Raw genomic sequence first — 10,000 nt, forward strand, 5'->3', positions numbered from 1 at the left:
CAGTCCTCGTGGGCGAAAATCACCCACGGACAGTCCTCGTGGGCGAAAATTACCCACGGACAGTACACGGGAAGGGCCAACGTGCTGATATGTGTACTGATGTACTGTCCTCGTGGGCGAAAATCACCCGGACAGTCCACGGGAAGGGCCAACGTGCTGATATGCGTACTGACGGACAGTCCTCGTGGGCGAAAATCACCCACGGACAGTCCTCGTAGGCGAAAATGACCCACGGACAGTCCTCGTGGGCGAAAATCACCCACGGATAGTCCACGGGAAGGGCCAACGTGCTGATATGTGTACGGATGTACTGTCCTCGTGGGCGAAAATCAACCGGACAGTCCACGGGAAGGGCCAATGTGCTGATATGCGTACTGACGGACAGTCCTCGTGGGTGAAAAGCACCCTGACAGTCCACGGGAAGGGCCAACGTGCTGATATGCGTACTGACGGACAGTCCTCGTGGGCGAAAATCACCCACGGACAGTCCTCGTAGGCGAAAATCACCCACGGACAGTCCTCGTGGGCGAAAATCACCCACGGATAGTCCACGGGAAGGGCCAACGTGCTGATATGTGTACGGATGTACTGTCCTCGTGGGCGAAAATCAACCGGACAGTCCACGGGAAGGGCCAACGTGCTGATATGCGTACTGACGGACAGTCCTCGTGGGTGAAAAGCACCCGGACAGTCCACGGGAAGGGCCAACGTGCTGATATGCGTACTGACGGACAGTCCTCGTGGGCGAAAATCACCCACGGACAGTCCACGTAGGCGAAAATCACCCACGGACAGTCCACGGGAAGGGCGAAAATGCACTGACGGACAGTCCTCGTGGGTGAAAAGCACCCGGACAGTCCACGGGAAGGGCCAACGTGCTGATATGCGTACTGACGGACAGTCCTCGTGGGCGAAAATCACCCACGGACAGTCCTCGTAGGCGAAAATCACCCACGGACAGTCCTCGTGGGCGAAAATCACCCACGGACAGTCCACGGGAAGGGCCAACGTGCTGATATGCGTACTGTACGGATCCTCGTAGGCGAAAATCAACGTCCTCGTGGGCGAAAATCAGGACAGTCCACGGGAAGGGCCAACGTGCTGATATGCGTACTGACGGACAGTCCTCGTGGGCGAAAAGCACCCGGACAGTCCACGGGAAGGGCCAACGTGCTGATATGCGTACTGACGGACAGTCCTCGTGGAAAAGCGGGACGGGAAGGGCCAACGTGCTGATATGCGTACTGACGGACAGTCCTCGTGGGCGAAAATCACCCACGGACAGTCCTCGTAGGCGAAAATCACCCACGGACAGTCCTCGTGGGCGAAAATCACCCACGGATAGTCCACGTGAAGGGCCAACGTGCTGATATGTGTACTGACGGACAGTCCTCGTGGGCGAAAATCACCCACGGACAGTCCTCGTGGGCGAAAATTACCCACGGACAGTCCACGGGAAGGGCCAACGTGCTGATATGTGTACTGATGTACTGTCCTCGTGGGCGAAAATCACCCGGACAGTCCACGGAAAGGGCCAACGTGCTGATATGCGTACTGACGGACAGTCATCGTGGGCCAAAATCACCCGGACAGTCCACGGGAAGGGCCAATGTCGCATCCCCGTCCCGGGATCTTGACATAGGACCTAGACGTTTCGACAGAAACCAGACTGCATTTGTTCAGATCAAGAGAATTGATCGTGAACAAGGTAGGATGAGTGAAATGATCAGAATGGATCATGGGTCTATGTCAATAAATGGATCAAAGGACTTAGACGGATTGAATAGGATGAAGAGAACAAGTTGGGAGAGTTGTACAATAGCTGGACGATGTAGACAAGTAGCTCGATCAGCTGAACAAAGCTCGATCCAGTGCAGTCTAGCTCGGTCCAAGTTATGTCAGCTCAACTAGCTGAGCTACTAGCTCACTCAGCTGGGTCAGCTGGGAGTCAGCTCCACTCAGCTGGACTGAGTGTTCGGGTCTTAGGCAGTTGGGCCAGGTCCGGACTATGGTCGGGCCATATGGTCGACCCAAGGTGGCTACGGGCCGGTGGGCTCTTGTGGTCGGGCCATGGGCTTGGGATATCAGTTTGGGCTTGGGTTTGACATGCCTAGATGTTGTTGGACGTGCCTAGATGTATCTGGAAACCTCCAAGATCCAACAGGTGCAATCTGGACCGTTGATTGTAATCGATGGCCAAGATCTGTTCCGAAAGGATGCTTGGAAGGGATGTGTTCCTTCGCACATGCCCTTTGGTTTTCTATATAAAGGGAGGACGTCCAGGGATAAATTCATTCAGTCTTATTCAGTCTTATTCAGTCTCATTCTGTCTGAGACAAAGGACACACGTCCTAAACAAAGGGATCCCCCAATGAGAACCGAGGATCCAAGCCGGAAGGGCAGGATCCGGGATCCAAGCCATAAGGGCACGATCCGGTTCATGGTGAGTATGGCTTTAGCCATATGAGGCCGTGGCTTTTATAAGTCACTGAGGCCAAGAGGAAGACCTATTCCTGGAGGGATATAGGCGCAAAGGACCAAGGGTCCAAGGGCGGTTAGCCGAGAGATGAACTGACCGATCGGTAAGGGCTATAGCAGTTGTGAGTGGTTCTATCTCTGTTTCTTTATATTATTATGTCTATATGATATATATATATATATGGAACGTGATAGTTAACCATGTTACCACGTCATAGACCCTAGTGTCATGGTTGGTTACGTTGATCGCTAACCATAGCCGAGAGGTTGGATCAAAAGGGTACTAGTCTCCAAAGGTTGCGTGTTGCCAAGGGTCATGAGTTACCAAAGGTTGTGAGATACCAAAGGATGCAAGTAACCAAAAGGTACGAGATACCAAGGGTTACAAGTATCAAAGGGTACGAGGACCAAAGGGTACCAATGACCAAAGGGTGCATCGTGATCCTAAGGTTACAATGTATCGTGATCCAAGATTTGCGATCATGTCGTGATCCAAGAGGTACGAACGTGTCGTGATCCAAGAGGTACGAACGTGTCGTGATCCAAGAGGTACGAACGTATCATGATCCATGGGATGTGAACGGGTCGTGACCGAAAGGGTACGAACGGGTCGGGACCGAAAGGGTACGAACGGATCAGGACCGAAAAGGGTACGAGTGATTCGATGGTTAAATGGACACCACATGCATTATGTTGGGCATGGACCACATGATGGCAATGGGTTGTCAGTTAGGTCAATACATGAGTGTAGGGAAATAGCGAAGGCCTTAAGGGCTAGTGCAATCCGTACAACATGATTGATGTATGAACCATAATCCATAGTTAATGGATGGTTCTAGCCGCAAAGGCTAAGTGGGATATCTTACAATCAACTTCGGGTTGGTGAGTGGGATAGGCGCCATATGCCTTATGTAGGGTGTAGACCCACATGATGGCAATGGAAGGCCGGTTATGTCAATACCTGCTAAGTAGACGATGGCTTATCAAGTCTAGTGGTCGGATCATGTTTCATGACGATGTTTCGATGGCCGAGCACTAGTATGGATAGTCACGTTGCTGGAGTAAGAGTATTGATGTGATGCTTCTAGATATCAACCTTGGTGTTGATAACTTCGAGATTGGCTAAGAGTCATGACGAAGTATATGGCTAGTACTATGTGTCGTAGACCATAAGTATTGAGCCTAAGTGTGATTGTTCAAAGAAGGCCGTGTAAGATCTGATCATGGTTGAGTATGGACGACCTGACCTCTGAATGATGGTTCAAGGTGTCGGTCTTAACCTGATTAATGAATGCATCGGTTGGTATGAACAAATCATATCTGTTGTCTGGGTTAAGTCCCAAGGCCGGTCAGGCCAGATGATGACTCATCAGTTCCAAGTCATGTGAGGATGGTTGGTTGATTGACTTAGGATCTAATGAGCTTTGTCAGTCCAGAAGATGGACTTGGTACTATTGCCTATAAGGCAAAAGGATTTCGGATTGTGCATGAGCCAAGAAAGGCCAAATGTATATCCTTATCCTTTCAAAGACTTCTCAAAGGTTACTTATGTCTGTGGGGATGGTTGGTTGAATGACTAAGTACCTAGGGGAGCTGTTTGGTGCAGGAGTGAAGATAAGGACCTTAAGTAAGATCATTGAGTGATCGTGGTCCAGCTGTCAAGCAAGAGCAATTCGAGTCAATGGAGGACCGATGAGCTAATAAGCTCCGTAGATGTGGCAAAGGTATGATCTAGCATTTACTTATGTAGATCTAGATAGAATGGTTTAGGTGAATGGAACCTCAGAATCGTATGACTTGGTTTGGTTTTGGGATTGACCTTTAAGCTAATTGGTAGTTGAGTAAAATGACCAAAGCTAAGGTGATTCGACCAGACAAGTGTTAGATTGGTTTTAGACCAATGGTTAATTAGAGAATAATCCGCTGCGTATCTGCTGAAAGGATCTAGGCTATAAAGGACTAGGAAAGTCTTTAGCTAAGATCTAAGTTAGCCCTCGCCTTTAGGCGATATTATAATTAAAGGGCGAAAATTAAGAGGTTCGGCCAGGAAGTGGACCGAGCGACGTAAGGCTTCGACCGCGGCCTAGTCGGCTGGATCGGGGTGTTATAAGTTGGTATCAGAGCATGCTTGATCCTGTTTAGGACAGCGCTCAAAGTTGTTGAGTTCCAAACCGAAATTATTTCTGAAAACTATGATGACTATGAAACCTTAGTTGGGGTGAGCCAAGAGGGAACTGAGGTAAGCGGTATCATGCTTCTGAACGGAGTAGTTCCAAGATGAGCCACCTTAGCCAAGATGAACTCTCAAAGGGCAAAATCCTAAAAACAGAAAGGTTGGTTGATCTAGTTATTTAGAAGTAATAGACGGGTTGGAAGGGATGGAAGCAATGTAAGACTTTTTATGGGTGACCTGAAAAAGGGAAGTAACATGGACCAGAGAGTGTCTTAGGTTGAAATAAACGTGCAGCACTCTACTGAAGTTAAATGTTATCCCTTGATAGCCGTTCATAATAAGTAAAGCATATGCAATATTAAATCTGACTCAAAGGAGACACTACATGACCAGTATATGAGTGGACTTGTGATCAGATGGATCAGCTAGGACTCGGTATCGGTCAAGGTAGGTTTCCTTAGATCTAGTTGGATGGAATGAATTAATTCCAATCTGAATCCGTCCAAGGAAAGAATGAGGAAACTCAAGATGTTCGTTTCAATCAATGAAAGAACATGATGTTAAGTATCTTAGTATGATTGGGATTGAGGTATATTATAATTGCTCTTGTGAATGGTGTCAGCATTCGCAAAAGTAATACGCTTTGGAGAATGGTATGGGACGTTTTCCAAATGTGTGATTAAACCGAAATCCTACTCATCTAGGTACCCACTGGAAGTGAAACGGGTGGCTTTGTTGGAGTCTAACTTGGCTGAAGAAGCTAAGCTTAAGGCTAAGCCACAGTCTGGCCCATCGGGCAAGACAAATGATAAAAAGAGAAAATGGGACCGGGTGGACGGAGGCAAGACCTCTGGTGGCCGACCTGCGTGTTCCAAATATGGACAGAACCATCCTGGTGAGTGCTGGAAGGCCAAGGGGGCTTGTGTTCGTTGTGGCAGCATGGACCATAGGGTTCAGAACTGTCCTCGACCGAACCAGTCTGGTAGACGCGGCCAGATGACCTGTTTCCATTGTGGCCAGCAAGGACATTTCCAATCGGATTGTCCCAAGCTGCAAGGAAGTCAGGGGAAGGGCCGTGGAGATTCAGGAAAGGCGTCCCAAGGCAAACCAACCACAACACCGAGGGTGTATGGACTGTCACGAGACGACGGAGCTTCCGGATCTTTTGATTCGATCTCTGGCAATCTCTAAATTTATCTTTTTACATTCAAGTAGTAATGCTTGGTCTGGAACCTAGAATGTCTAGGGGATTCTGATGGGGGTCTCTGATAGGAACCCTCATGATTGGTGGTGTAAAAACCCACGTACTTTCCGACACAGGGGCTACACATAGGTTTTGTGAGTCCGGGAACTGGTCGGAAAGGGTCTGTTTTGTCTGGACGCTGGAGATAATTTTGGGATAGTGAGGGCAGCCGGAGGGCAAGCCATGAACTCACTAGGTCTCGTGTCAAATATCCCAGTGTCAATTCAGGGAAAGGTATTCCCTGTGAATCTGTCTGTGTCCACCTAAAGAATCACGAAGTGATCCTAGGTATGGACTGGTTGGGAAAGTATCGGGCCACTCTCGATTGCCATAAAGGTCGTGGCAATTGGAGACTGGGCTTCATCCGATCCAGTACCAATGTCTGTGTCCGGCTCAAGAGAAAGTAGTGGTTTCAGCAGTTCGAGCGATTCGGATGCTGGAACAGGGTTGTCAGTCCTTTTTGGCTACAATTACAACTACAGAGCCGGGCAGTTCTGTCTGTCTGAAAGACCTTTCAGAGGATTCGTTGGTGTCGAAGTTCCCAGATGTGTTCCAGTCGCTACAGGGTGTCCCCCCTGATAGGTCAGATCCATTTATGATTGAACTAGAGCCAGGGACAGCTCCGCTGTCCTAGAGTCCGTTTCTGTCGGCTCCCGCCGAGATGGCAGAGCCGAAGTTGACCGTGTCCGAGAGAGGACCATGGTCGCAGTACAACCAAGTCGGAGTTTGACCTAAGGTTGAGAATGATCAAGTCCAGTAAAGGACGAGGATCAGGCCACGACCTATTCGGAGATGGACCTATGGTCGGGGTGAAACGGTCGAGTCCCTGAGTGGACCAGGACCGGAATACGATCACGTCCGTAAATGGACCAGGATCGAATTATGACAAAGTCCAGTGAAGGACAGAAGTCAAGTCTGAGGCGTTTTTAGTCTGAAGGGACTAAGATCGCAATGTGGCCAAGCCTGAAAAGGTTGTGGCTGACTAAGGGGATGATCCAATACATTGTGGCTGAGGTCATGAGCCTTATTGTCCATGAAGGACAAAAGAATCATAACAATCTGGTAGGACTCGTTATAGGACGAGCAGCCTAAAGATTGGAACGAGTTCTTGAGGACTTGACTGGTACATCAATGGTCAAAGAGATTCGATCATTGGAGAGTTCATTTGGTTCTTAAAGAATCAAGTTGTTATGTTCAAAACAAGACTAAGTTCAGTTGGGACATTTTGTCATGAGACAAGGTATAACCACCACTAGATTCGAGGACGAATCCATCTCAAGTGGGGGAGACTTGTCGCATCCCCGTCCCGGGATCTTGACATAGGACCTAGACGTTTCGACAGAAACCAGACTGCATTTGTTCAGATCAAGAGAATTGATCGTGAACAAGGTAGGATGAGTGAAATGATCAGAATGGATCATGGGTCTATGTCAATAAATGGATCAAAGGACTTAGACGGATTGAATAGGATGAAGAGAACAAGTTGGGAGAGTTGTACAATAGCTGGACGATGTAGACAAGTAGCTCGATCAGCTGAACAAAGCTCGATCCAGTGCAGTCTAGCTCGGTCCAAGTTATGTCAGCTCAACTAGCTGAGCTACTAGCTCACTCAGCTGGGTCAGCTGGGAGTCAGCTCCACTCAGCTGGACTGAGTGTTCGGGTCTTAGGCAGTTGGGCCAGGTCCGGACTATGGTCGGGCCATATGGTCGACCCAAGGTGGCTACGGGCCGGTGGGCTCTTGTGGTCGGGCCATGGGCTTGGGATATCAGTTTGGGCTTGGGTTTGACATGCCTAGATGTTGTTGGACGTGCCTAGATGTATCTGGAAACCTCCAAGATCCAACAGGTGCAATCTGGACCGTTGATTGTAATCGATGGCCAAGATCTGTTCCGAAAGGATGCTTGGAAGGGATGTGTTCCTTCGCACATGCCCTTTGGTTTTCTATATAAAGGGAGGACGTCCAGGGATAAATTCATTCAGTCTTATTCAGTCTTATTCAGTCTCATTCTGTCTGAGACAAAGGACACACGTCCTAAACAAAGGGATCCCCCAATGAGAACCGAGGATCCAAGCCGGAAGGGCAGGATCCGGGATCCAAGCCGTAAGGGCACGATCCGGTTCATGGTGAGTATGGCTTTAGCCATATGAGGCCGTGGCTTTTATAAGTCACTGAGGCCAAGAGGAAGACCTATTCCTGGAGGGATATAGGCGCAAAGGACCAAGGGTCCAAGGGCGGTTAGCCGAGAGATGAACTGACCGATCGGTAAGGGCTATAGCAGTTGTGAGTGGTTCTATCTCTGTTTCTTTATATTATTATGTCTATATGATATATATATATATATATGGAACGTGATAGTTAACCATGTTACCACGTCATAGACCCTAGTGTCATGGTTGGTTACGTTGATCGCTAACCATAGCCGAGAGGTTGGATCAAAAGGGTACTAGTCGCCAAAGGTTGCGTGTTGCCAAGGGTCATGAGTTACCAAAGGTTGTGAGATACCAAAGGATGCAAGTAACCAAAAGGTACGAGATACCAAGGGTTACAAGTATCAAAGGGTACGAGGACCAAAGGGTACCAATGACCAAAGGGTGCATCGTGATCCTAAGGTTGCAATGTATCGTGATCCAAGATCTGCGATCATGTTGTGATCCAAGAGGTACGAACGTGTCGTGATCCAAGAGGTACGAACGTGTTGTGATCCAAGAGGTACGAACGTATCATGATCCATGGGATGTGAACGGGTCGTGACCGAAAGGGTACGAACGGGTCGGGACCGAAAGGGTACGAACGGATCAGGACCGAAAAGGGTACGAGTGATTCGATGGTTAAATGGACACCACATGCATTATGTTGGGCATGGACCACATGATGGCAATGGGTTGTCAGTTAGGTCAATACATGAGTGTAGGGAAATAGCGAAGGCCTTAAGGGCTAGTGCAATCCGTACAACATGATTGATGTATGAACCATAATCCATAGTTAATGGATGGTTCTAGCCGCAAAGGCTAAGTGGGATATCTTACAATCAACTTCGGGTTGGTGAGTAGGATAGGCGCCATATGCCTTATGTAGGGAGTAGACCCACATGATGGCAATGGAAGGCCGGTTATGTCAATACCTGCTAAGTAGACGATGGCTTATCAAGTCTAGTGGTCGGATCATGTTTCATGACGATGTTTCGATGGCCGAGCACTAGTATGGATAGTCACGTTGCTGGAGTAAGAGTATTGATGTGATGCTTCTAGATATCAACCTTGGTGTTGATAACTTCGAGATTGGCTAAGAGTCATGACGAAGTATATGGCTAGTACTATGTGTCGTAGACCATAAGTATTGAGCCTAAGTGTGATTGTTCAAAGAAGGCCGTGTAAGATCTGATCATGGTTGAGTATGGACGACCTGACCTCTGAATGATGGTTCAAGGTGTCGGTCTTAACCTGATTAATGAATGCATCGGTTGGTATGAACAAATCATATCTGTTGTCTGGGTTAAGTCCCAAGGCCGGTCAGGCCAGATGATGACTCATCAGTTCCAAGTCATGTGAGGATGGTTGGTTGATTGACTTAGGATCTAATGAGCTTTGTCAGTCCAGAAGATGGACTTGGTACTATTGCCTATAAGGCAAAAGGATTTCGGATTGTGCATGAGCCAAGAAAGGCCAAATGTATATCCTTATCCTTTCAAAGACTTCTCAAAGGTTACTTATGTCTGTGGGGATGGTTGGTTGAATGACTAAGTACCTAGGGGAGCTGTTTGGTGCAGGAGTGAAGATAAGGACCTTAAGTAAGATCATTGAGTGATCGTGGTCCAGCTGTCAAGCAAGAGCAATTCGAGTCAATGGAGGACCGATGAGCTAATAAGCTCCGTAGATGTGGCAAAGGTATGATCTAGCATTTACTTATGTAGATCTAGATAGAATGGTTTAGGTGAATGGAACCTCAGAATCGTATGACTTGGTTTGGTTTTGGGATTGACCTTTAAGCTAATTGGTAGTTGAGTAAAATGACCAAAGCTAAGGTGATTCGACCAGACAAGTGTTAGATTGGTTTTAGACCAATGGTTAATTAGAGAATAATCCGCTGCGTATCTGCTGAAAGGATC

The sequence above is a fragment of the Brassica napus genome, unplaced genomic scaffold (genome assembly GCF_020379485.1).
Source record: "Brassica napus cultivar Da-Ae unplaced genomic scaffold, Da-Ae ScsIHWf_1377;HRSCAF=1954, whole genome shotgun sequence".
NCBI classification, from domain to species: Eukaryota; Viridiplantae; Streptophyta; class Magnoliopsida; order Brassicales; family Brassicaceae; genus Brassica; species Brassica napus.